Raw genomic sequence first — 25,689 nt, 5'->3', positions numbered from 1 at the left:
ATGAAATTAAATACTGATCAACTTTGATTATGCAATTGCTCGAAACTTTTATTGATGTTGAAACTTTACAAATTTTAATTTCTGTCTATTAAAGCTTAAGTTTTAAAAAAAGACAATGTTACGTAATTTTTAATTAGTATAACATGTTTACAGAATGTATTGGCTATAGGTTTTTAGGCACCAAGCCAGTGATACTGCAGAAATATGTTCAGCTTCAAGATTGTCTTTAACAGGAATGCGTTCAGCTCCTCATCCAGCCTTGACTCTGCATCTTAATCATCTCCTCTTATCAGAGAAACTCCCCCATCATAAGAAATGTTACCTGCCAGGTAAGACTAATTTTTCTGGACATATTTCATGTTATATCTCTGTCCATCAATCTATCTATCACTGTTGCATTTGATTCTTGGTAGAAAAAGTGAGAATAATTTATTTATTTAGCCAGGAAGGACATGCCTAACAACAAGGTATCAACACAATCTTGGTTAGAAACAAAAGTAACAAGATGATAGGATCGACAGATGACCATGTCCATTAACAACACCAAGTAATTAACCTGTCTACCTGACCATAGGAAGACTTCTATCAAGCAAATTGTCAAAGGGAGATAAAAATCTTAAAAAGCAACAATATTTATTTGTTGTAAATTTTGAAATCAAATACAGTGCCTGTTGATTCAATGACATTTATAATTCTTGATCAATTATAGGACCTAATGCCTTAACTGAAATATGTAGACCCTTTTCTGTAAGGTCATAAAGTCAAGGTCAAACTTAAAGCCTTAGTTTCAATCACCATTTATGAAATAATCATTTTTTCCATTCTCAATGGTTTAGAGAACATTTGTACTTGGAAGCAGACATATAAGATCCATCAAAAGGCAACCATTTTGATTTAATGAAGCCAAAACATTATAGAACTCCTTCCGCTATATAAGAATGCAACATCAGTAAAAATATGCATTGTGATCACTTCCGTTGTTCAAAATATAGCTGACTGTACAGTTTTCATGTGATGTCAACACACCTGCGCCCCATTATCTATTTGAATTAAAACATGAATTTGTTAACAAAGTGAAAGAAGAACATAATATTACAATCAGTTATAAATACATCTAAAAATTCCAAAGAATAATAGACATTAATTAAAAGTCCTATAATTAAACATTACTCACTCCTACTACTCGGTTTTATCAAATATATATGTAAAACACGTGCTTACATAGACAAACAACAGATGTTGTCAACATCTTACATGTACAGTACATGGTTTATTCATAAAGATATTGCTATGCAACTGTTGCCCTGTTTCTCTACATTAAATATTTAGTATTAGGATTGCTTTGAAATGTCAATGTTCATTGTTGAAGAAGTGTACAATAACCTTGATGTCAATCATGTCAGACTCTCAAAGAAACTCAAGGATAGATTGCTCATATCTATTTTTAACCTTCCCACAATGCTAAATATTTTTAAAAAAGCTTCTGAAAAAAATGACTTAATGTACAAAGTTTTCATAGTAATTAACTAACTTATGTACAGTCATAGGCGGATCCAGGTCCTGGGCCCCCTTTTGTGGGAAACATTTGGTTGATTATATAGGGAATCATTGAAGCATGACTCAGGAGTGCATCCCTCCCCTCCCCCCCCCCCCCCCCACACACACCTTTTGGTCAAGTACTACATGTATATGACCACATACTGGTACTTTTTTTATCAACAAATAACGAAAAATATGTATTTCTACTTGCACAATGCTTTATAACTACTTTTTCAAGACATTCAGGTGAAGTCAATTCTTTTTAGCAGCGAAGCACGACAATATTTCATAAATTATTTAAGCACAATTGTGCTGTTCCCACACTTTTAAAACTGAAAAACGTTACACATCCACAATGATGAAAAATATTGCTGGCTCATTTATAGAATGAAATACATTTACCTTGATAAAATCATAGGATGAAAATAAACAATTTCCCAATTATATGGCATGTCATTAAGACTCTCCACAAAACACAGGGTCACCTCTAAAGTCTAGATCACACAGTCCCTGCTGGGGACATTATCCATCTGACCCACACCATACAGGTGAAATTCTTTTGATCTTTACCTGTCCTATGACAAAGCATCTACCTGTGGTCAATTTTGACTAATTAAAGTATATTTACCTACTGTGCCAGATGTTGCTGAGAGAAACTAATTATTACACCTCAACCGAAATATTTCACCTGTGTCATTTTGGTTTCTCAAATACTGAACAGGTCAATAAAAGTGAAATTTAAATATCTGGTTGGTCAATGATCTTTACTTTATATGTGGAAGTAATAAAATTAACGGTACCAATTTTCTTGCACCAGATGCGCATTTCGACAATACATGTCTCTTCAGTGATGCTCGTGGCCAAAATATTTGAAATCCAAAGCTTATATAAAAGATGAAGAGCTATAATCCAAAAGTTCCAAAAAGTATAGCCAAATCCGTGAAAGGAATCAGAGCTTTGCACGAGGGAGATACATTCCTTAATTTATAATAATTTCTAATACTTTGTAACAGCAAATTTAAATAACACAAAAAATCCGTATTTCATGACTATTTTAGAGACCTATTATTTTACAATGTAAATACTGAGTGTATATTAAGTTTATTTTTCATAGGTTGGAATGTTGAAGGCAAATACTTCAGAACTGTGTGTCCATGAAAACCATCAGATTGTATGATTAAAAACCAACGTAAGCAAGTTTCAGAATACAAAGATTTTTTCTGTAAGACAAGTTTTATCATAATTTTATTTATTACCAAGCAGGCTGTTAAGATTATTGCATAAAAGTTGAGTTACATCACACTTAGCCATAAAATATACATCACAAAAGCATGTTCTATGTTATATCAGCAGTTTTTTCTACATCAAAAGCTGATGACAAGATACTCAGCAGAAGTAACATTTGGATGGTAGTTATCAACAAGCTTTGATCTGATGACGTTCAGAATGTGTTATACAGAATATGTTATATAGCTGAAGCCTTCCTCTGGTGCAGGATTTTGTTGCAGTGTTGAAGAACCATTGGTGGCCTTTGGCTCTTTTCTGCCCTTTGGTCCAGTTGTTGTCCCTGACACATTCCCCATTTTCAATCTCAATTTTAACTCAGTCAGGTAAGAAACGACTACAATGGCATCAAGCAACACATTCAACTTACTTCTGAAGCTCTATTCAATTTTTGTCGAGAGTAACTTGATATTACACACTTGGTATTAGAAATATCAACTTTTGTCTCCTGAATTGTTATAAAACCTGTTACCCCCTTAGAAGTTTAATCTAGCTAATGTAATAAAATCAGGCAACTAAACAAAGAGATATTCTTTAGTAATGTTGAAATGTTTTCCTTCAAACACAGACAATGTGTTCTTTTGTAAGGCATGCACATTTCATTTAACAATCGCAGCATGAAGAATTTCATGATATAAATCCTTTAATTGGAATCCAAGTCTTATTTGTATTATCGAACAAGAATGGTAGGCTTCCATTAGAGAACTTCCCCTCGAGACAGGTTTTGTGCAAATAGAAGTTATATATATGTCTTAAGGGAAAAGTTTCTTATTGATTGAGCGAATCTTTAAACATCTATGTTTTGTTACTCTAAATAGACCATTAAATTACATATATAGCCTGTCTTTGTTAATAATAAAGTAAAAAAAGAAATTATGTCTCACCTGTTGAATTAAATTCAAAACAGCAACAAAATCCCTTTATTATAATAGCATGGTGCAAATGAATTGATCATCAAAGACAAAAACAACAGGTAAAATCCAGGTGTAATGTAACTTTGATCTTACCTTTGTGAATTTGTCGGATGAATCACATATGAACATGCATTTGAGACTACAACTCCCTCTATTGGCCCAGGTAAATGACGACCTTAACATTCGACACAGTTCAGTTAAAGATAGGGACGATACTTAAGTCATACGGTGACCGACCAAGATATAATCATAAATTCTCCTTATAAGATAAATGATAATAAAATGGTAAATAAAACCCGCCTACTGAGGGATTAAGATTTACGTGAATAAAGCCACCGCTTTATTTTAATAGTATCAACAGTATTCACTACAAGGGATAAAATTTACTTTAACCAGATATGAACCTTATGTGTCCGGCATATCATACAACTAAATTTATGCAACCTCATAAATTATAAGCATAAATTGCCAATGAGCTTAAGATGAACCTGCTTCAATCTTAGCTTCAGGCCATATAAAGTTGGTTATTGGAGCGAAAACCGGTCTTCAATTTATCAACTGCAAGTAAATTATTTCATATTTGAAGAAAACTATCAAACACTGTAAGCAATCAGAATGTTAAATCTCAAAAGGAGTGGAAAAAATGGAAATCTTCAAAAGGGAAAACTTTTTTAAAATATTACTGACATTTATTTCCTTCATTATAAACATTTTAAAAATAACTGAAGAAATATTTAATTTCACCAGCAATTAATAAAAGCATTTTTCACAGACTTGAAGAATATATTGCAACTGAGAAAGCTGCAAAAGCCCAAACTGAACTTAACTTTAATTGTCATAACAAATTGGTATATACATGTATAATGTTAAAATTTCAAACTTTAAAATCTCTGACGCTACTGTAAAGAATGATTTCACATTGAAATAATAGGCATATCTCCTACGTTATTGACAAAAATCAAATTAAATTACTATTTCCCCAACTTTATGTAGTATCAAAAGATTTGTTAAAGCTGTTCCAATTGGTTTAATATGCAAGAGACTAAGACATAATAAGGCATTTGCAAGTAATCTTTGAAATCAATTCTAATCTTTTTTATTCATTCCAAGTACAAAGCTTAATTTAAAAGATCCATACCACACAAAAAATAAAGTAAAGTTTTAAAGTTCTGTAATAATGACTCCTGAATAGTTATTGTCAAAATCAAATCTTGGACTGCGAAATTAAAAAAAATGTTGCAATTTCAAAGCATTGAAATATTTTTCCGTTCAAGGAATTGAAGCCGTATACCTATACAGGATGAACTTGACTTCGAAATTAATAAAAACAGTTCTCAAATTATAACATGGAAACAACAAATTTACTTACTCATTTCAAAATAATCTTGTTAAGCTGAGGTTTTCATATATATTTTAAATGTAGCCAAAGTCTAGGAGTGTCTTTTCAATTAAATAAAAATATCTTTACAGAAAATTAAAAACAAAATACTTGTACTTTACACCAACAATTACTGCATGGTACTTGGACTTAAGCCTTGCAATCAAAAAGATTAGAATCCTAAAAATCATAGTTCATGTGTAAATGTCTAGATTTATAGTAAAGCTAAATAAATATCAATCCATTTGTTTCTACTCAACCTGAGATCTTTCACAGACATCTTATTATTTCAAAAGTTCAATATAGAAACATAATTTTTACAGCATTAAGAAGCTACACATATGGATTGATGTCACTGTATCATGAGTGTTATACTTTTTCTCAAACTGGGTAGCCATTTCCTGTTACTTAGCTTGATTTTGTATAAATACTATAGATTTAGTATTATTAGTGGAGACCAATTTCATTGGTTTCAGGTGTGTTATATAGGTTGTGTGAACCACAAATTTAACAAAGAACAAATCTTTTAAGGGCTTGCTAATGAATTCTTTGAAAAAACCATGACAACAATTATTTAACCATAAAAACATTGGTACCAATGAAAATAAATGAAACCACAGTATTCTGTTTTAGCTATCTTTAACTTAATTCTGAAGACAAGAAAGAGGAGTTCTTACCTTAGTTTTATAGATGCAACCAATTACTTTATAAATATGACAAAACATAGCATAGTCTTAATAAACAGTCAATACTATAGTCAGCATTTTTCTTAGACAACATCAATAATACACTGTTGGTATGATATATATCTTACTACATACATTGATTAACTTGTATAAACATAGAAAAAATACAATTATTACAGTTTTCCAACCGATTTTACATGAAAAACATTCAAATGTCAACTAAGATGAACTTAAAATGATGTCAAAAGCTTTTACTCTAAAGGAAGTCATGGAACGGAAAGTCTTTTAAATAGAATGCGTTTCAAAAACAATCTTGAAAGCTTTTGGCTATTAAAGACAATGGTACAAGGGAAAGCTGATTATTTCTGAACTAAACTCAATATCTTCATAGCTAATAAAATTTCTTATCAAAGTTTTTTGTCGCTTTTCTAATGATGAATGCATCTAATTTGCATATCTGCATATGACCATGTTATTGATTAACGGTTTAATCTTAAATTCACGACAGCAAAAGACACCCAGTAAAACAATAGCTGCAAGATTTGACATTTAGACACCCTGGTAGAACAAAAGCTGTATGAACTGACATTCAATCATTAAAACTTTTATACATCAAAATATAATTATTTCCAAAACTGATTTACTATCAGTAATTAATATACAAGAACTCTATGCCTTGTTGCCGTTGTTATTTTTGGTTTTAGGTAAAAGTTATGCATGGAATTACTAAAGTAAATATGTCTATGAAGTCTTAACTGTATATACATGAGGAATGTAAAATTTTGCTGAAAGTTGTGTAAATTTCTATTGTGTCTACAACAGTAATGTAAGTGAACAGATGGGTTGACATATAGCACCTCAGAAACCATTCAATATTTATATACATGTACATTGTACCAGCCAAATTCAAAATGCCCATGGGGGTTTTACATGCACGATGGCTGTCATAGTCCTAAAAAACCTTTAAAGGGGCCTTCAAATTAATTTTTGTGTTGTTTGTTTGCTTCTCCATACTTTTACAATGCTATACCATTGGTGAAATTGATTGTTTTGTTTTAAATTGTGGACAAAATTTCCAATTGGGAGCCTCCATGGCGGAAATCCCCAGCAAATATTGACAGTAACGGCAAATCTGGAACATATATACAAAACATGACATTTCCTAAGGAATCTACAATACCACATATCTAAAGCATAATTAGTCAAGTAACCTTTTAAATAACAATTCTACAGAGAATAAATATGCATGAAAAGAAAATCCATGACCTAGACATTATCTGTCAAAGGCAATATAAAACTACAGAAGTTGTTATTGACAAACCATATGGAGCTAATATCTGACCACAATAAACTAGAACAATAAATATAATCAACATGGCTTTGTAACAGACCAGATAAGCTAAAACCTTCCATAAAATATGCAAACCCTCAAGAATCATGTACTCTCCAGTTTTATGGATAGAAAAGATCCATTACGGAAAATGAATTAAAGCTAATGTTGTAAGGATGCAGGATCAATATCATGGTCATGTTTACAATTTGTCAATTTGAATTGACATCGAAACTGTAAAAACAGATATGTCAGATATTGATTTGGCTAAAAAAAGCAAGAATAACTCCACTTTAAGTCAGAGAAAATTGAAATTCAACAAACCTAAAGTACATGTTATTTCTGATAAATCATGATAGAGAGATAAATTTCATGAAAAGTTTCTTCATTCCTAATATTAAATCTCTCATTGTTGTTTGATAACAATAATTAACATAATGGCAAATTTTTCATCTATATAAATCATGCAAAATGTTGTTTAAAGCGTATTTTCTTTAGGACATCTACTAACAGGAGTTATCTGGAGTAATCAGTGACAGATTAAAGATTTCAGGCTTTTTCAAAGCTTCTCCGACATTTTAACTTCAATCAAATCACTGTGAAATTGATATAAATCACCCAATTAGAATAAAATCACATACATATAAAATTCTAAAGGTCATAAATGGATTTCAATGACTAATACAGCAGAACTTCTCACAATGGCCGTTTTTTAATTTCGAGGACACTGAAGTATATCAACTGTGGGACAATAATGTAAAACATCTCTATTAGGCTTCATTACTATAAATCATTAACAGAGAGTGGAAATCCAAGTTAATAGAACTGAACATGTGGCTGGATTATCCTAACATATTCCATTGACGTCCATTAGTTTTATTTATAATATCCATAGCCAGACCTTGGCAACAATAGATTGTAGGAGATATGTTTGTGTCTGTTAGAGAAACCAGATAAAATATAGAATGGAATTGGAGAATGTGTCAAAGAGACAACAACCCAACCAAAGAGGACTCAGGGAAAATAGCTGTCATTCAACACAAGAATTAAAGAAATGATCATAATTTGAGTTCTTGTCCAAATTCATTTTTTCTTCAATAAATTTGACAGTATTTATACTATCAAGCATGTTAAAGATGTACTTTTCCAGCAGTATTGTTTTGGAAGTTTTGGGATTCTATTTAACCACCAAATAAATAATGAATTTCATACTAAACATTTAACTTCGTGGTTCTCCTGTACCCACGAAATCCATGAAAATTGGTATCCAACGAATATCGATGAATCCACAGTATTGTTTTTTTGTTTGCCCCTTTTGTATCTAATTCTTCCCCTTTTTAATTCAGACTTTATAACTGACTTGAATTCTTTAAACCAAAAATGAGAAAATTAATTTAAAGAAAAACAAGAGGCTCTCAAGAGCCTGAATCGCTCACCTGAATTTTTTTGGTTTAATCTCTCATCAATGATTATTTTGGCTTTTCAATTTATTTAAATGTTCTTTGAATTGTCCTATTTTCTTCAAAAGCAAAAAAAAATAATTTTCTCCTATGTTCTATTTTAGCCATAGGAGCTATGTTTCTTGACATACAAGGAAATGAAATATAAAATTTATACTAGATACTCTGAAACTCTGAAACTCATTTAGCCTAAGTTTGGCTGAAATTGATACAGCAGTTTCAAAAGAGAAGATTTTTTAAAGTAAGTCAACATGATGAACAAATTGTGAAAAAAGTCTTTAAAGGGCAATAACTCCTAAAGAGGTCAATTGACAATTTTGGTCAAATTGATTTATTTGTAGATCTTACTTTGCTGATCATTTTTGCTGTTTATAGTTTATCTTTATCTATAATAATATTCAAGATAATGACCAAAAACTGCAAAATTTCCTAAAAAATTACCAATTAAGTGGCAGCAACCCAACAATTGGATGTTTGATTCATCTGAAAATTTCAGGGCTGATAGATATTGACCTAATGAACATTTTTACTCCATGTCAGATTTGCTCTTAATGCTTTCGTTTTTGAGATATAAGCCAAAAACTGCATTTGACCCCTATGTTCTATTTTAAGTAACGGCGGCCATGTTTTTTGACGGATCAAAAATCAAAGCACACACATTGTGCAGGATAATCTAAGGAACAATCATGCTAAGTTTTAACCAAATCCATTCAGTAGTTTCAGAGGAGAAGATTTTTTAAAGTTAGCAAATATGATGAACAAATTGTGAAAAATTGTCATTAAAGGACAATAACCCCTTAAGGGGTCAATTGACAATTTTGGTCATATTAACTTATTTGTAGATCTTACTTTGCTGATCTTTTTTGCTGTTTACAGTTTATCTTTATCTATAATAATATTCAAGATAATGACCAAAAACTGCAAAATTTCCTTAAAATTACCAATTAAGTGGCAGCAACCCAACAATGGTTTGTTTGATTCATCTGAAAATTTCAGGGCTGATAGATCTTGACCTAATGAACATGTTTACCCCTTGTCAGATTTGCTCTAAATGCTTTCGTTTTTGAGATATAAGCCAAAAACTGCATTTGACCCCTATGTTCTATTTTAAGTAACGGCGGCCATGTTTTTTGACGGATCAAAAATCGAAGAGCACATTTTGTGCAGGATATACTAAGGAACAATCATGTTAAGTTTCATTCAAATCCATTCAGTAGTTTCAGAGGAGAAGATGTTTGAAAAATTGTTAACGACGACGACGACGACGACGACGGACGCCAAGTGATGAGAAAAGCTCACATGGCCTTTTAGGCCAGGTGAGCTAAAAAGAGTGGCGTTTCAAGGGCAACCTAAGAAAAATCAAAACAAGGGTAAAACTTAATGCCCCTCACTACAGCGGGGCATAAAAATAAAAATCACAATGTAAGTACATGTATGTTATCAAGGTATCTTTTACATCTCCACTGATTTTATCCCCGGATCCTCTCTGAATATCTTACTTAAGTTCTTCCTCCAGGTAGTTAGATGATATCTAACAATGTACTATTATATATATATGTAGGTCAAGATAATAGGCTACATACATTTTAATCCAACAAATAGGCATTGTATAAGTGTTAACAAAAATAATCTGCAGCACAAGTAAACCCTTGTAGTTAAATTACTAAATAAACAGGGAATATAAAACTAAAAAAAACATGAATGTGATGTCCAAGTGTAAAAATATTGATGTCCCATCAGAAATTGAGATTACTTTGCTTTTATCCCATGAAATATCTGTCAATTCCCCTCATATCAAGACAGGGACATCAAATAGCCACCACTGTGTGAAAAATCAAACATGGATTAACTTTCCCTCAAAGGAAATACCAATAGCTGGTGTCAGAATCTATTGTAGCATGATTAATGGCCTTATTTTCCACCAATAAAAGACCCATTAAAAAGACAATGCATCCTGCTCAGTAGCCATTTAAACCTAGGTGTCCTAAGTTGTTAGATTGTGGTTAGAAAGTACAATAGTGTTAAGATAGCATGTTCAACCATTGTTCAGGCTAAGGCATCTTTGTGACACCGAAAAACTTCAAAGATTATTTAATCTTGTTGATTTCATAAATATATAAATCAAAACCACAGTAAAAGTACTGAAATAATGCAAAAAAGCAAAAATAAATAGGGTTACAATACATGGATTTCTATGTCGTACAAGTGATTTTAAAATGTCATCAAATGAATTCAAATTCTATTTTCAAAAGTAAAAGTGATTGAACATCAGTACTTGCTTAAACCTTTGGCACGCTAAAAAGAATAAGTTGGTAGCTGTTAAGGTATACAAATTATTAGCAGTGTTGGAATTGAAAAAAAACAATAATTCAAGTAGTCTCATTTTCAGAAGTCCATAAAAATTAATTACACAATACAATATACTGTTATAGCTCTTGGCCAAAGTATCAGGACATTCTTTATGACTTACAAATTGGTCATTTTTATGTCATTTGTTCACATAATGGACATAAAACACACTCTATAACATTTTATTGTGTAATGCTGCCAGATTAATTGATATTAATTACAGGTAGACAGGTAATAATTAACAGTTAACATAATAATGGTTGTTGATTTACTGTCCAAGGGTCAACTCCCACCAGAACTATTTCAACCTCTGACAATATCTTTAAGCTACATGTTAATTTGTCATACATTTTAAGTGTCAAAAGTACAGGAAATGTTCATAATTTTTGTGTTTAAATAAGATTGCGACAAAGAATATGTTTTAGAGAGATTGATAGCAAAAAAATTCAAAATTTACCAACCATTTCTGGTTTAATGACACATTAACATACTCTAAATATATTTACATGTTACAGTTCTTTTATCGGGTCATTGTCTCTTTGACACATTCAACATTTCTATTATCAATTTTAAAGTTTATATTTCATTGCATTACATGTTCCTATGCACTTAAGGTGTTTTTTTTGCCTTCACCCTTTTTTCCAAAATCTGTTATATTTTCCTTTTCTATTAGTTTTTATTATTTTTGCATTTTTCTGTATCATAAGAACAGAAATATACTACAAAGAACTTGCATTTGCTATTTACTATCAATTTCAAGTTGACTATCCACAGTAGAGACCCCCCCTTTCCCCTTCTTTACCCTATTTATGTTCATTGGCGCTCAGCATTCCTATAAAAATCTGATCAGAAAAAGCACTTGCTCTTCAATATAGTCCACATCACACACATCAAAATAAATGTTCCACTTGTTTAATGCTTTATTCAACGCTATATCGCACTATTGTAATTACCTGATTTCTATTACTGTTTTCTTTCTAAAAGGACTTTTCTTCATCAGTTTCCTGTTAAAATAAATAAATAATTGTAATAAAACTTGAAATAACATCACAGAAAAAATTAAAATTAAAAAAAAACAAATCAATCTTATATCTGTCGGTTTCATGAAGAAAATACATACCGATTCCTCTTACAAATGTAACGAAAACATAAACAAAATATTAACGAAAACTAAAAGTTTTAAGCATTACTTCCGTCTCATTTATATTATCTAATCCTCTTCAACCTCCAGCAGTAATAATATGACAAAGTTTGTGTGAATTGTCATGCAAATATTGCTAAATTTCACCTGAAGAATTACAAGCATGATTAATTTACAAAATCCAGAATTACAAAGGCCTCTGACTAAGAAACTGAAGGCAAAATAAAATCAAACAGGTTTAAATATGAGATATTACTAAAAATGCCTGCAGCGGAGAAAAAAAAATGAAAGCGGCAAACATCCAACAGACAATGATTCAAAATTTTATTTACACATTGTTGCATCACAGCTGTAATAAACAAAATGCAGATGACATAACAATTTGAGTACTGAACACTGGAGAACAGCCAGGGCAGAAGACTATCGCCAAGGATACCAAGAGGAAGCTTACAACAATTGCTTAATTTACACTTATGTGAAGTAATAATCATAACAGACTGTAAAACTGAGTGGGAAGAAAATCAACACTAGAAAGATGAATCTTAAGATGCATAATGTTATACTGTCTGTTAACTCTGTTATACTGTTAAACTGTCTGTTATTAACTCTCTTTAATTGATAAACTGTAAAATGATGGGATACAGGAAACCTCATTTTTGCTAGATATTTTGAAAAGAAAACAACATAGTCAGAATAGTGAAAAATTACATTGGTCTTGTCATGTGGACTTTCTACTGAACTTCTGAAGAGCCTTTAACTTTGAGTACCATAATTCATCATAGAATGACATACCGTATAAGCTTCTTTAATTTCTTGCTTATTATTCTAATGAATTGTATTGTTTAAATTTTTCTGGGTTATCATTTCAATATGTAAGTTCATAAATCCTAAAGGTACATGTAATATTAGCCACTAGACAATGATACAAAAATGTAATCTGCTTAATGACTTCCTAATAATAATGTAATATTTGGCACTGGACATGACAAAAAGTAAGTCTACTTATGGAATCCCTATAATAAGTACCCTATTGATCCACTTAAAGGAGGCAGTAATTCCTTGATAGATATAAACAATTTGTCTCATATGTTTACTCAAATTCAGGGAAAAAGAAACTTATTTGTTTACAACAATATTATAGACAATGCAAAATTGTCTCAAATTTCAAAATCAGTGAATATTTAAATATTCATTTAACATTTTTCTCTTGATGGTTCATTTAAATATCGACAATTTAGTAAAAATTATATGCATTATTAATCTGACTTGGAGATGAAACAGGGAACACAAAGAAATCTTTATCTGAAAATTCACTGTTGCAGATCACTGCACACAAGATTAAAATATGAATCATAAACCATGAAAAGTGAACAAAGAGAATTCATAAACCTGCTTCTATTCATAGCAAATAAGACACCAACAAAGAGAATTCATAAAACTGCTTCTATTCATAGCAAATAAGACACCAACAAAGAGAATTTATAAACCTGCTTCTACTCATAGCAAATAAGACACCAACGAAGAGAATTCATAAACCTGCTTCTATTCATAGCAAATAAGACACCAACGAAGAGAATTTATAAACCTGCTTCTATTCATAGCAAATACGACACCAACAAAGAGAATTCATAAAACTGCTTCTATTCATAGCAAATAAGACACCAACGAAGAGAATTTATAAACCTGCTTCTATTCATAGCAAATAAGACACCAACAAAGAGAATTCACAAGACTGCACACGCTGAAATGTCTCGCCTTCTATACTAATCATTGATATTATGTTGATAGTCCTTAGTATAAAGCTAAGCTTTATAACAACTGTCACATAAACTTAACATTAACCAAGATAACTAAACATAGACCAATGAACCTTGAAAATGAGGTCAAGGTCAGATGAACCATGCCAGGCAGACATGTACAGCTAACAATGCTTTTATACAACATATATAGTTGACCTTTTACTTATAGTTTAAGAAAAATAGACCAAAACACAAAAACTTAACACTGTGCAATGAACCGTGAAAATGAGGTCACGGTCAAATAAAACCTGTGCGACTGACATAAGGATCATAAAATATTTCCATACACCAAATATAGTTGACCTATGGCATATAGTATTAGATAAAAAGACCAAAACTCAAAAACTTAACTTTGACCACTGAACCATGAAAATGAGGTCAAGGTCACATGACATCTACCCGCAAGACATGTACACCTTACAATCGTTCCATACAACAAATATAGTAGACCTATTGCATATAGTATGAGAAAAACAGACCAAAACACAAAAATTTAACTTTGACCACTGAACCATGAAAATGAGGTCAAGGTCACATGAAATCTGCCCGCTAGACATGTACACCTTACAATCATTCCATACAACAGATATAGTAGACCTATTGCATATAGTATGAGAAAAACAGACCAAAACACAAAAATTTAACTATAACCACTGAACCATGAAAATGAGGTCAAGGTCAGATGACAACTGCCAGTTGGACATGTACACCTTACAGTCCTTCCATACACTGAATATACTAGCCCTATTGCTTATAGTATCTGAGATATGGACTTGACCACCAAAACTTAACCTTGTTCATTGATCCATGAAATGAGGTCGAGGTCAAGTGAAAACTGTCTGACAGACATGAGGACATTGCAAGGTACGCATATACCAAATATAGTTATCCTATTACTTATAATAAGAGAGAATTCAACATTACAAAAAATTTGAACTTTTTTTTCAAGTGGTCACTGAACCATGAAAATGAGGTCAAGGACATTGGACATGTTACTGACGGAAACTTCGTAACATGAGGCATATATATACAAAGTATGAAGCATCCAGGTCTTCCACCTTCTAAAATCTAAAGCTTTTAAGAAGTTAGCTAACACCGCCGCCGCCGCCGGATCACTATCCCTATGTCGAGCTTTCTGCAACAAAAGTTGCAGGCTCGACAATAAAACTGCTTCTATTCATAGCAAATAAGACACCAACAAAGAGAATTTATAAACCTGCTTCTACTCATAGCAAATAAGACACCAACAAAGAGAATTCATAAACCTGCTTCTATTCATAGCAAATAAGACACCAACAAAGAGAATTTATAAACCTGCTTCTATTCATAGCAAATAAGACACCAACAAAGAGAATTTATAAACCTGCTTCTATTCATAGCAAATAAGACACCAACAAAGAGAATTCATAAACCTGCTTCTATTCATAGCAAATAAGACACCAACAAAGAGAATTCATAAACCTGCTTCTATTCATAGCAAATAAGACACCAACAAAGATAATTCATAAACCTGCTTCTACTCATAGCAAATAAGACACCAACAAAGAGGATTCATCAACCTGCTTCTATTCATAGCAAATAAGACACCAACAAAGAGAATTCATAAACCTGCTTCTATTCATAGCAAATAAGACACCAACGAAGAGAATTTATAATAAAATTGAGAATGGAAATGGAGAATGTGTCAAAGAGACAACAACCCGACCAAATAAAAAACAACAGCAGAGGGTCACCAACAGGTCTTCAATTTAGCGAGAAATTCCCGCACCCGGAGGCGTCCCTCAGCTGGCCCCTAAACAATTATATACTAGTCCAGTGATAATGAACGCCATACTAATTTCCAAATTGTACACAAGAAACTAAAATTAAAATAATACAAGACTAACAAAGGCCAGAGGCTCCTGACTTGGGACAGTAACCTGCTTCTATTCATAGCAAATAAGACACCAACAAAGAAAATTCATAAAACTGCTTCTATTCATAGCAAATAAGACACCAACAAAGAGAATTTATAAACCTGCTTCTATTCATAGCAAATAAGACACCAACAAAGAGAATTCATAAACCTGCTTCTATTCATAGCAAATAAGACACCAACAAAGAGAATTTATAAACCTGCTTCTATTCATAGCAAATAAGACAGCTTCAAAGAAATACATAATTTGGTTTTTGAATTTATTCCTTTTACATAAACAGAATATTGGCTAGCAGATCAGGGTTAAATAAGTTTTAATTTATGGAGACCAGCTCATGACTATAATATTCAATACATTGCACAATGTACAGAGTACTTTTTTCTTTAATTTAAAAAATTTTATATCTCAATGCGTAGGTTAAACTTGAATTCTTTTTTTGTGTAATTTTCAAAACATTCACAACTTTTCCTATGTTACTTGCTAAGTCATTGCATTACATGTAGCAGTTAGACAAGTGTAAATCTATTCGGACAAAATAACTGCTGAGAGTTTAAGTATTTGATATCTTTGCAAAGTTGGATTTAGCTGTCTTGATATTCTTGCTGTTGAAGTTGGTAAAACCCAAAATCCCCAAACCCCTTAAATCTGTTACAAATCATTGACTCATGTCGTTGAATTCAGAATGAAAAAGTGTGACAAAAAGATATAACTCCTTGCTGTAACCTTTTATCTAAAAGTACAATCCATTATTATAATAACCTTACAAGCTGTTTGTTATTATAGTTTTCTTCTAAAACAAAAGTCCCATTAAAGTTACCTTTGATGAGGGTTCATTCAAATCAAACATGTAGATATCACTCAATCAATATGTTTGAACCAATATTAACAGAATAAATCATATTCTCTATGTATTTAACAAATGTGTGTTTTTGGACCAATCCGATTCTTCATGGCCATAAAAATAAATCATTGTATCAAATATATATTTATTCTTTGTTTAATTGAATGTTGAAATTGATAATAATAAATCATTGGTTTTTATATCTTTGTATCTGAAAATGGACTCTTTAATATATATATTATGCATTGAAATAATAGTATTGCTATAAAAAATCAATTTTAATATTTAGACCTTTAAATGGACACCCACTAATAATGTATTGCTGATTGTAAAGTTAAACCAGAGCTAGGTACAGAGGGGTAAACAAAAGAAATATTGAAAAGCAATTAATATCTTTGTGAATCATATCGATTATCAATCTGAAATTAATTTATTATTAATACTAGTGTAATTAAATGGCTAAATGACCAAGCGACAAACCAGTTAAATGTGTAATAAAGAGAATAGTTCGCTCAAAATACTGAATTGGAACCGTTATCGATAATGTTAAACAAAAGTCTTATAGATATTACAACTAAGTCACTGTGACTCAGATCACTTCAAAGGTATGCTCCGGAAATCATCATTTCAAGAACCTCTTGGTTATAAGTTCCTGTCACTTCAAACCTTGGCAAATAAATCAACACTCAGTTGTTCAATTAGATAAATTTAAATTTAAAAGCTATTTTTCATGTATGGAGTATCACAGTGTACTTTGAAATAGTATCATAAATGTATTTAAAAGGTAAACTTTTACCTTTGTACTTTGTGGTTTTACAGGTAAGCTTAAAAGATTCCACATCCTTTTCTCAAAAAGTCTTCAGTCTTGAAATATCCATTTATCTTTAAAAATGTCAACCCTACATAAATCCCTTAAAATAATCTGCAAGTATGGAATTTCAAATAGAACAAGATTGTCTCTATATGACATCATGCTTCATTTATGATGCTAACATTTCCATGTTCAGTCAACCGAGAAATATGGGTCATATTTTTTTAAAAAGTTCACATCAAAATGACATGCAACTTATATAGTTTCAAGTTGATGTGACCTATGACCGCAACTTTATAGTTAATTACCTTAAATCAAAACTTAATCTGATGATAGCCCAGTATAAAGGGATACATAGTGAAAGTTTATGAGAAAAATTCCTAAATTATATGGTCAATCCACAACAATATATCAAGGAACCAGTGCTTTTATTGATTGTTTTCCCCTTTACTGTTCTCAAAATATTACTAGTACACTAAAACTAGCTGTTCAAAGCTATCCATTTGGGACTGGAGATTCTGTTCAGATTGGTAAAATATTCAGATCCTGCATAATTCACCATGCTTACTCCACTTACTTTATTATGGCAGGGATACAGTTTGTTCTTCTTTGTTTGTTACTTCCGTTTGCAAAAATGTGAAAACATACACACCTTTTCTGTGTTTGGAAAGGATCTGTACTTAAATCAGATTATTGATAAACTGGACATTTTAAGGTGGTACCCAACACTTTAACTAAAATTAATTTGGCTCGTTTAATTTTCTTAAAATTTTGACAAAGTATTTACTTTGACCCTTTGACAAAAATATAAAAATTTCAAAAACTTTGAACCAACCGTTTTGTCAGAAAAATTACACTGGTTATATAGCAGTTTGACAAACACTAATTTTGATCATTAAGAAGCTTAATATTACTTTTACAACACAATGTAATTAAAACGTTTAGCTGACTTCACAGAGTTATCTCCGTGTAGTGTTAGGTACCACCTTAATGATCAGGTTTAACACCATATAGTTCAAGACAATTTCAGGGGTGTTCACCAGATTTTATCTTTCTGCAGACATCTGTTAGATGAGGCCAATATTAAAGCAAAATTCATTTGTTTTCTAAAATAGGAAATCCTCCATCACTAGAAATTGTAATTTGAAAAACAGAGTACAATGCAGTAAAATTTATTACTATATAATCTATAGGTTGCCCTGATTGAACTATGTCCAATTGCCCCCATAAATAATATTCTCATTATTACCTATGAATTATGTTTTGTGCAAGCACAGAGATAAATCATAATCCGAGTGGAATGTGAATATAATGGATTATGTATCCAGCTAATAGCCACAGTAAACATTACTGGAGTTCTCAACCGAAACATTATGACAAACATACATACATCTTTGTAGCAAACTTTCATCTTGTCTATTTGTTCCTTGTTTCTATTAGCCATAACAAATAAAGAGACATTTGGATACAGGCCAGGTCATAAAAAGTATATACAATGTACCTCAATTTACACTTTCTGTTAGTAAACATATTTGTAAAACATCTGGTTCCCCACTAAGTTATTATGAGCCAACAGATGAAGGAAAATATTGTCATACCTGGAATTGTTCACAAATGTGTAAATAATATACATCAAATATCAAAATAATGATCATTTATTCTGCAGAATGCAATAATATTCCAGTGTAGACAGAACAAGCATCATCATAATTGCTGTTTGCTTAATGTCCAGTGGAAAATATTTAATGCACGTTAAGGATGAATATATAAAAATACAATATTGACATAACTATTTTGATATCAAAAAAATAGTTTAGTCCATAGGAATCTAATCTGCCTAGAACTTCTTTGATGTGTTTCAATGGAAGTTTTTAAATAAAAACTAAACTTTAAACAATCTCATTTGCATGTTCAAAATGGTGGATACTGGACTGATGGAAGTACTAGTGTAGGCAGAGCAAAAAAGTTGCTAACTAAGCTTGTTAATTATTCAAAGTACACAAGAGTGCACACACTAAAATGTCTCGCCTTCTTTACTGATCATTGATAATATGTTGATAGTGCTAAATATAAAGCTTTATTACAACTGTCACATAAACTTAACATTAACCATGAAAACTAAAACTAGAGGCTCTCAAGAGCCTGTGTCGCTCACCTTGGTCTATGTGCATATTAAACAATGGACACAGATAAATTCATAACAAAATTGTGTTTTGATGATGGTGATGTGTTTGTACATCTTACTTTACTGAAAATTCTTGTTGCTACAATTATCTCTATCTATAATGAACTTGGCCCAGTAATTACAGTGGAAAATATTTTCGAAAAATCTACAAAAATTTATGAAAAATATTAAAAATTGACTATAAAGGGCAGTAACTCCTAAAGGGGTCAACTGACCATATCGGTCGTGTTTACTTATTTGTAAATCTTACTTTGCTGAACATTATTGCTGTTTACTGTTTATTTGTATCTATAATATTATTCAAGATAATAACCAAAAACAGCAAAATTTCCTTAATATTACCAATTCAGGGGCAGCAACCCAACAACAGTTGTTCGATTCATCTGAAATGTTCAGGGCGGATAGATCTTGACCTGATAAACAATTTAATTCCTGTCAGATTTGCTCTTAATGCTTTGGTTTTTGAGTTATAAGCCAAAAACTGCATTTTACCCCTATGTTCTATTTTTAGCCATGGTGGCCATCTTGAATAGTTGACCGGGTCAACAAACACAATTTTTAAACAAGATACCCCAATGATGATTGTGGCCAAGTTTGGTTTAATTTGGCCCAGTAGTTTCAGAGGAGAAGATTTTTGTAAAATATTACTAAGATTTACGTAAAATGGTTAAAAATTGACTATAAAGGGCAATAACTCCTAAAGTGGTCAACTGACCATTTCGGTCGTGTTGACTTATTTGTAAATCTTACTTTGCTGAACATTATTGCTGTTTACAGTTTATCTCTATCTATAATATTATTCAAGATAATAACCAAAAACAGCAAAATTTCCTTAATATTACTAATTCAGGGGCAGCAACCCAACAACGGGTTGTTCAATTCATCTGGAATTTTCAGGGCAGATAGATCTTGACCTGATAAACAATTTAACCCCATGTCAGATTTGCTCTAAATGCTTCGGTTTTTGAGTTATAAGCCAAAAACTGCATTTTACCCCTATGTTCTATTTTTAGCCATGGCGGCCATCTTGGTTGGTTGACCGGGTCACCGGACACAATTTTTAAACTAGATACCCCAATGATGATTGTGGCCAAGTTTGATTAAATTTGGCCCAGTAGTTTCAGAGGAGAAGATTTTTGTAAAAGTTAACGACGACGGACGACGACGACAACGACGGACGACGACGACGGACGCAAAGTGATGAGAAAAGCTCACTTGGCCCTTTGGGCCAGGTGAGCTAAAAATGACCATATGAACCATGAAAATGAGGTCAAGGTTAGATGAACTATGCCAGACAGACATGTACAGCTAACAATTCTTCCATACAACAAATAAAGTTGACCTATTGCTTATAGTCTAAGAAAAACAGACCAAAACAAAAAACTTAACACTGAGCAATGAAACGTGAAAATGAGGTCAAGGTCAAATTAAATCTCAGCGACTGACATAAAGATCATAAAATAATTCCATACACCAAATATAATTGACTTATTGCATATAGTGTATTAAATAAAAAGACCAAAACTCAAAAACTTAACTTTGACCACAGAACCATGAAAATGAGGTCAAGGTCAGATGACACCTTCCAGTTGGACATTTCCACCTTACAGTCCTTCTATACTTTGAATATACTAGACCTTCTGCTTATCGTGTCTGAGATATGGACTTGACCACCAAAACTTAACCTTGCTCACTAACTCATGAAATGAGGTCGAAGTCGAGTGAAAACTGTCTGACAGGTATGAGGACCTTGAAGGTAGGCACATAACAAATATACTTATACTATTAAATATAATAAAAAAGAATTTAACATTTCAAAAAATCTTAACTTATTTTTCAAATAGTCACTGAACCATGAAAATGAGGACTCAGGTCAAGGACATTGGACATGTATCTGACAGAAACTTTGTAACATGAAGCATTCAGGTCTTCAACCTTCTAAATAATAAAGATTTAAAGAAGTTAGCTAATGCCGCTGCCGCCGGATCACTATCCCTATGTCGAGCTTTCTGCGACAAAAGTCACAGGCTCGACAAAAAAACAATAACATTAATAGGATTCAAAGTACTAACTTCAAAGGAAATATATAGTCAACTTTACCAACATGAACTTTATAAATCTTTTCAATATTGTTTGACTGATTGAAAAGGCATCTTAAGATGCAAGTGTTAGTGTAACAGTAACATCTGCAGAAAAAAAACATCATTGATTGAAAGCTTATTTTTTATTTCAACTCAAGAAGGAGGAATTGTTTATTTTGACTAGATTTCAAAAGCAATGATGTTAAACATACTTCAAAGTAAAAAAAATGTATTGTTTTGTCTTCACATTGCTATACTTTTATATATTATACCACTGTAAATTCAGAAATTATTGCATGGATATGTAATTGGGATTTTGTCATTCTGTATTAATATGCGATTTTAATTGTTGCAATATTTTGAAAAATCCTGTTTAATTCATATAGAAAATTTGAAAAATCCTGTTTAATTCATATAGAAAATTTGAAAATGTAAGTTTAAATTTTTGCAATTATAGCCCTGTTCCATATCTGGCGATAATATAAATTTTGCAATAATTTCTGAATGTACAGTAAAAAAAAAGTACATGTAACAGTCTTTGTCTTAAGTACATTTTTTTGAAATCTTATCGGTATCATTACTCAGGACTATGAAATCGTCAACAACCTATTCTATATAGGTAAATAAACTACCTATAGATACAAAATGATTCACTGAACAAACAATCTTATTTAGTATTAAAATTCCTAACAGCTGACCAAAAAACATGACTAGCCAGAATCTTCAAATTCAATTTTTAAAATGTGTAACTTTTACTTTTGCCTGCCAAAACTTTCATATTTAACTATGAACAAATGAAATAAGTCATAGCTATACGAGTACTAATGGGCTGAAAAATTACTACTGGTACTTTTCTGAAAAATGAAAGTACATGTACATGTACAGTAGTATAGAAGGTGTATAAAAAAAATTAAGTTAGAAACAGTTAACAGATCTGTAGCAGTTTGGACTTTTAAGAACTTTGTCAAAAACCATCTCTTTAATGTTTTTTACTTTAAACTTAATAATTTAAGTTCAAGTGTTTGAAGTGAAAGTTTCACGGTCTTAATTTTTCTTTTCGTTACCTTTCCAACTTTTGGTCTGTTCTTTTAGAATGATGTTTATTACAGAAACATGAACACTAAAAAGGGTCCTTCTAACGAAACTTGTCATATGAAGATCCATAACACCAGATATGTCTTTGATAAAACTCAAGAAGTCAATTACTAAAAGAAGACATGAGTGTGTTCTTGATCCCTTACCCTCATTCTTCAAAACAAACAAAATAGTAAAGCTGTCAACAAAATAAAGTGTTTCTTACAACTTTTCACTATATAATTTATTCTTCAACACTTTTTGAGTTTCTGGAATTAATAGAACTGGTAGATTGTGGTAGGTCTATCATATATGTACTTTGTCAGTGTTAGTATACATGCCCAACTATAGATAGAAATACTGACAAATAAAGGAGAAAAAAAAAACTCTCAAACAAATGACTTTATAATTATAAATCTGTCTAAAATGGTGTAATTTAATATCCCTTACATGTGTCATAACAAAAAGTTTGGACATTGTGATGAATAACTGTATAGAAAAGAACGATGCATCATATAGGTACAAATTACTCTTTGATGTATCACCTGTAAAGATTTGTGCAGGTAACTCTTTGTTTACGTTTTCCTTAAAAAACAACAACAAAATTAATTTGTCGATCAAAGGAAAACACTGACAATGTACCATTTATCCATTTGTTTACTTCATTGGTGTCTGCATTAACCATTGGGCACCAATGAAGTAATTTTAACCATTGAGACAGATGTTTCAAAGAACCCAATAGTACACTACAGCAACTCGAATTTTGAAGCCTGAGTTACAAGGTGCTTCCAAAGGAGGATATTGCCAACATTTATTTTTACTTCAATAATATAAAATGTTCACCTAATAAATAAATATTTTTTATGTAATCTATCGTAACAATTTCTAAGACTGGATCTCTTCTGCTCCTTGACCTCATTAACAGGTATCATAAATATAATCTTAAAACAATATTGATTCCCAGAATTTCCAACCCACCCCCATTTATTTAAAGTCAAGTGATGGTCATTCTTTGGACTGGAACTAATAAATCTCTAAAGTAAACTGACCAGTACTTACACACCCTTCAGTTAGAATATAGTCAAATATTTATTTTGGCACTGTAAATTGTATTTAAACACTATTTCATGACCTGTAGATTTTGGGGACCATTCAGTAACAATAATCATCTATGTTTACACAGAAAATAAACGGTTATCAATCAAGCAAGCAGACATTGAAAGCTCAACAGGATAAATGTTATGTATCAAAATGGGAAATAGAGAAAAGAAACATTGGCCAAGATTTTGTTTGTTAAATATTAGCATACATTTAGACTATTTATATGGACAAAATTTCATTGCAACTTGACCCAAATAGAACTTCAGGCAAACAATTTGTCAAAAATCATATTCAAAATATATAACATGACCTACAAAATTATACTGCAAACAATTTTAAATGCAAATTAAAAGTAAAAATTATGCGGCAATGCCTTAAAAATATATTTTTCTCTCTCCAAATTACTGAAAATTATCAAGCCCCATTCGTCTTTTCAAACTATAAAGTTACATTTCAAAGAAAACTGTCTTGTACAATGATAAATGACTACACTATTATTTAAGAATTGAATGCTTCTTTTTGTAACTTCATTGGGGTGTAAAAGCGTTGACCGAAGTACATTTTGTATGAAGCACGGAAGCGCTTCATACTAAAAATGTGCGCACGGTCAACGCTTTTACAACCCTATGAAGTTACAAAAAGAAACATTCAATACTTATAATTACATTTTTTAGCAATGATCATGAAAACACGAATTTTATTATTGTTTTATTTAATTCACCTGTGCACTTTATTGCGGGACCACATGTTATTATGAATGAAAAGTTTTATTGAGCAATGCAATTGCTTACGGAATAACACGTAATGTGCAGTTAGCCAATCAGAATAAAGTATAATAATGAAACATACATCTAATGTAATTATTAATTCGACAAGTTATTGCTAAATGCTGCTCAATCAATTTTCTCACATTTAAAAAGGTGAATGTCAATTGATATATTTCTAATTTGAGTAAACTTAATCAAATTGACAAAAATCATTAAAAATGTATCTAGTAGGCAAAATATATCAAACAAAATAGACAAACCCAGACAAAATAAATCTTCAAACAATGAAAACAAACATGACAGAGACATACCTGTATCAAGTAGGGCCTACAGGTACATGTATTCAGCCTGTTATTAAATTAGCCGATCAAACACATTATGTTAATAACTTACACATACTACTGCTGAGAATATAGTCAATATAGTATTGATCTGAGCAAACATAACTGGAATGTTATGAATTCTATTGGTAAACAAAATTACCAAATATTGGCAAGGCAAACAAATATTTTATCATTTCAGAAAAATTCAGATTTTTTGGCACAAATATCTGTTCATTTGAAAATAAAAAGTAATAAAAGTCTACTGGTGATTTATATATGCATTTTTCTACAGCAAGAGAAACAAAATCTGTATCAAAAGGAATTGTAGAATTCATCAACATAATTTTATTAGATACTGGGATCATTACTGTCAAAAAGATGGGCTAATAATTAACTAAAATATTGACCATTAAGGCACTTGTACTATCTTATCTTGGCCATAATATAAAATCTTAGACCATAATTTTTGCACTGAGTTTTTAATTTTTCAGATGAAATTGGGTCACACTGGGTTAGTATTATACAAACCAATATTCATGTTTTCAACTATGTTTGTAACTTTATTTGTAATATTCAACAACTAATAAAAATTGGATATTTTGGCATTGTATAAACCTGTTGCACAGTGTAGATATTGCCTTCAGAAGATTTTTTTTTGTGTGGGAAGAGTACTGTTTTGTGTCATTGGTATATGTTATGTTTGAGTTTGT

General features: G+C 31.3%; 1 protein-coding gene across 4 annotated transcripts in view; it reads right to left on the bottom strand.

Moving 5' to 3' along the window:
- LOC143069457 (dystroglycan 1-like) overlaps window positions 1-25,689 on the bottom strand; it is a 68,537-nt gene that overhangs the window by 27,452 nt on the left and 15,396 nt on the right. The window contains exon 3 of one of the 4 annotated variants that reach the window (XM_076244118.1): window positions 11,894-11,944. The gene's annotated coding sequence lies outside the window, so the exon portion shown is untranslated. Of the gene's footprint in view, window positions 1-1,941; window positions 2,066-3,707; window positions 3,914-11,893; window positions 11,945-25,689 lie in introns of those variants that run through there. The other 3 variants (XM_076244151.1, XM_076244102.1, XM_076244143.1) reach the window with 3 other exon arrangements.

This window comes from Mytilus galloprovincialis, chromosome 1 (assembly GCF_965363235.1).
Source record: "Mytilus galloprovincialis chromosome 1, xbMytGall1.hap1.1, whole genome shotgun sequence".
Lineage (NCBI taxonomy): Eukaryota > Metazoa > Mollusca > Bivalvia > Mytilida > Mytilidae > Mytilus > Mytilus galloprovincialis.
Note: the sequence above shows the minus strand (reverse complement) of the source record. Positions and strands in the feature narration are given on the sequence as shown.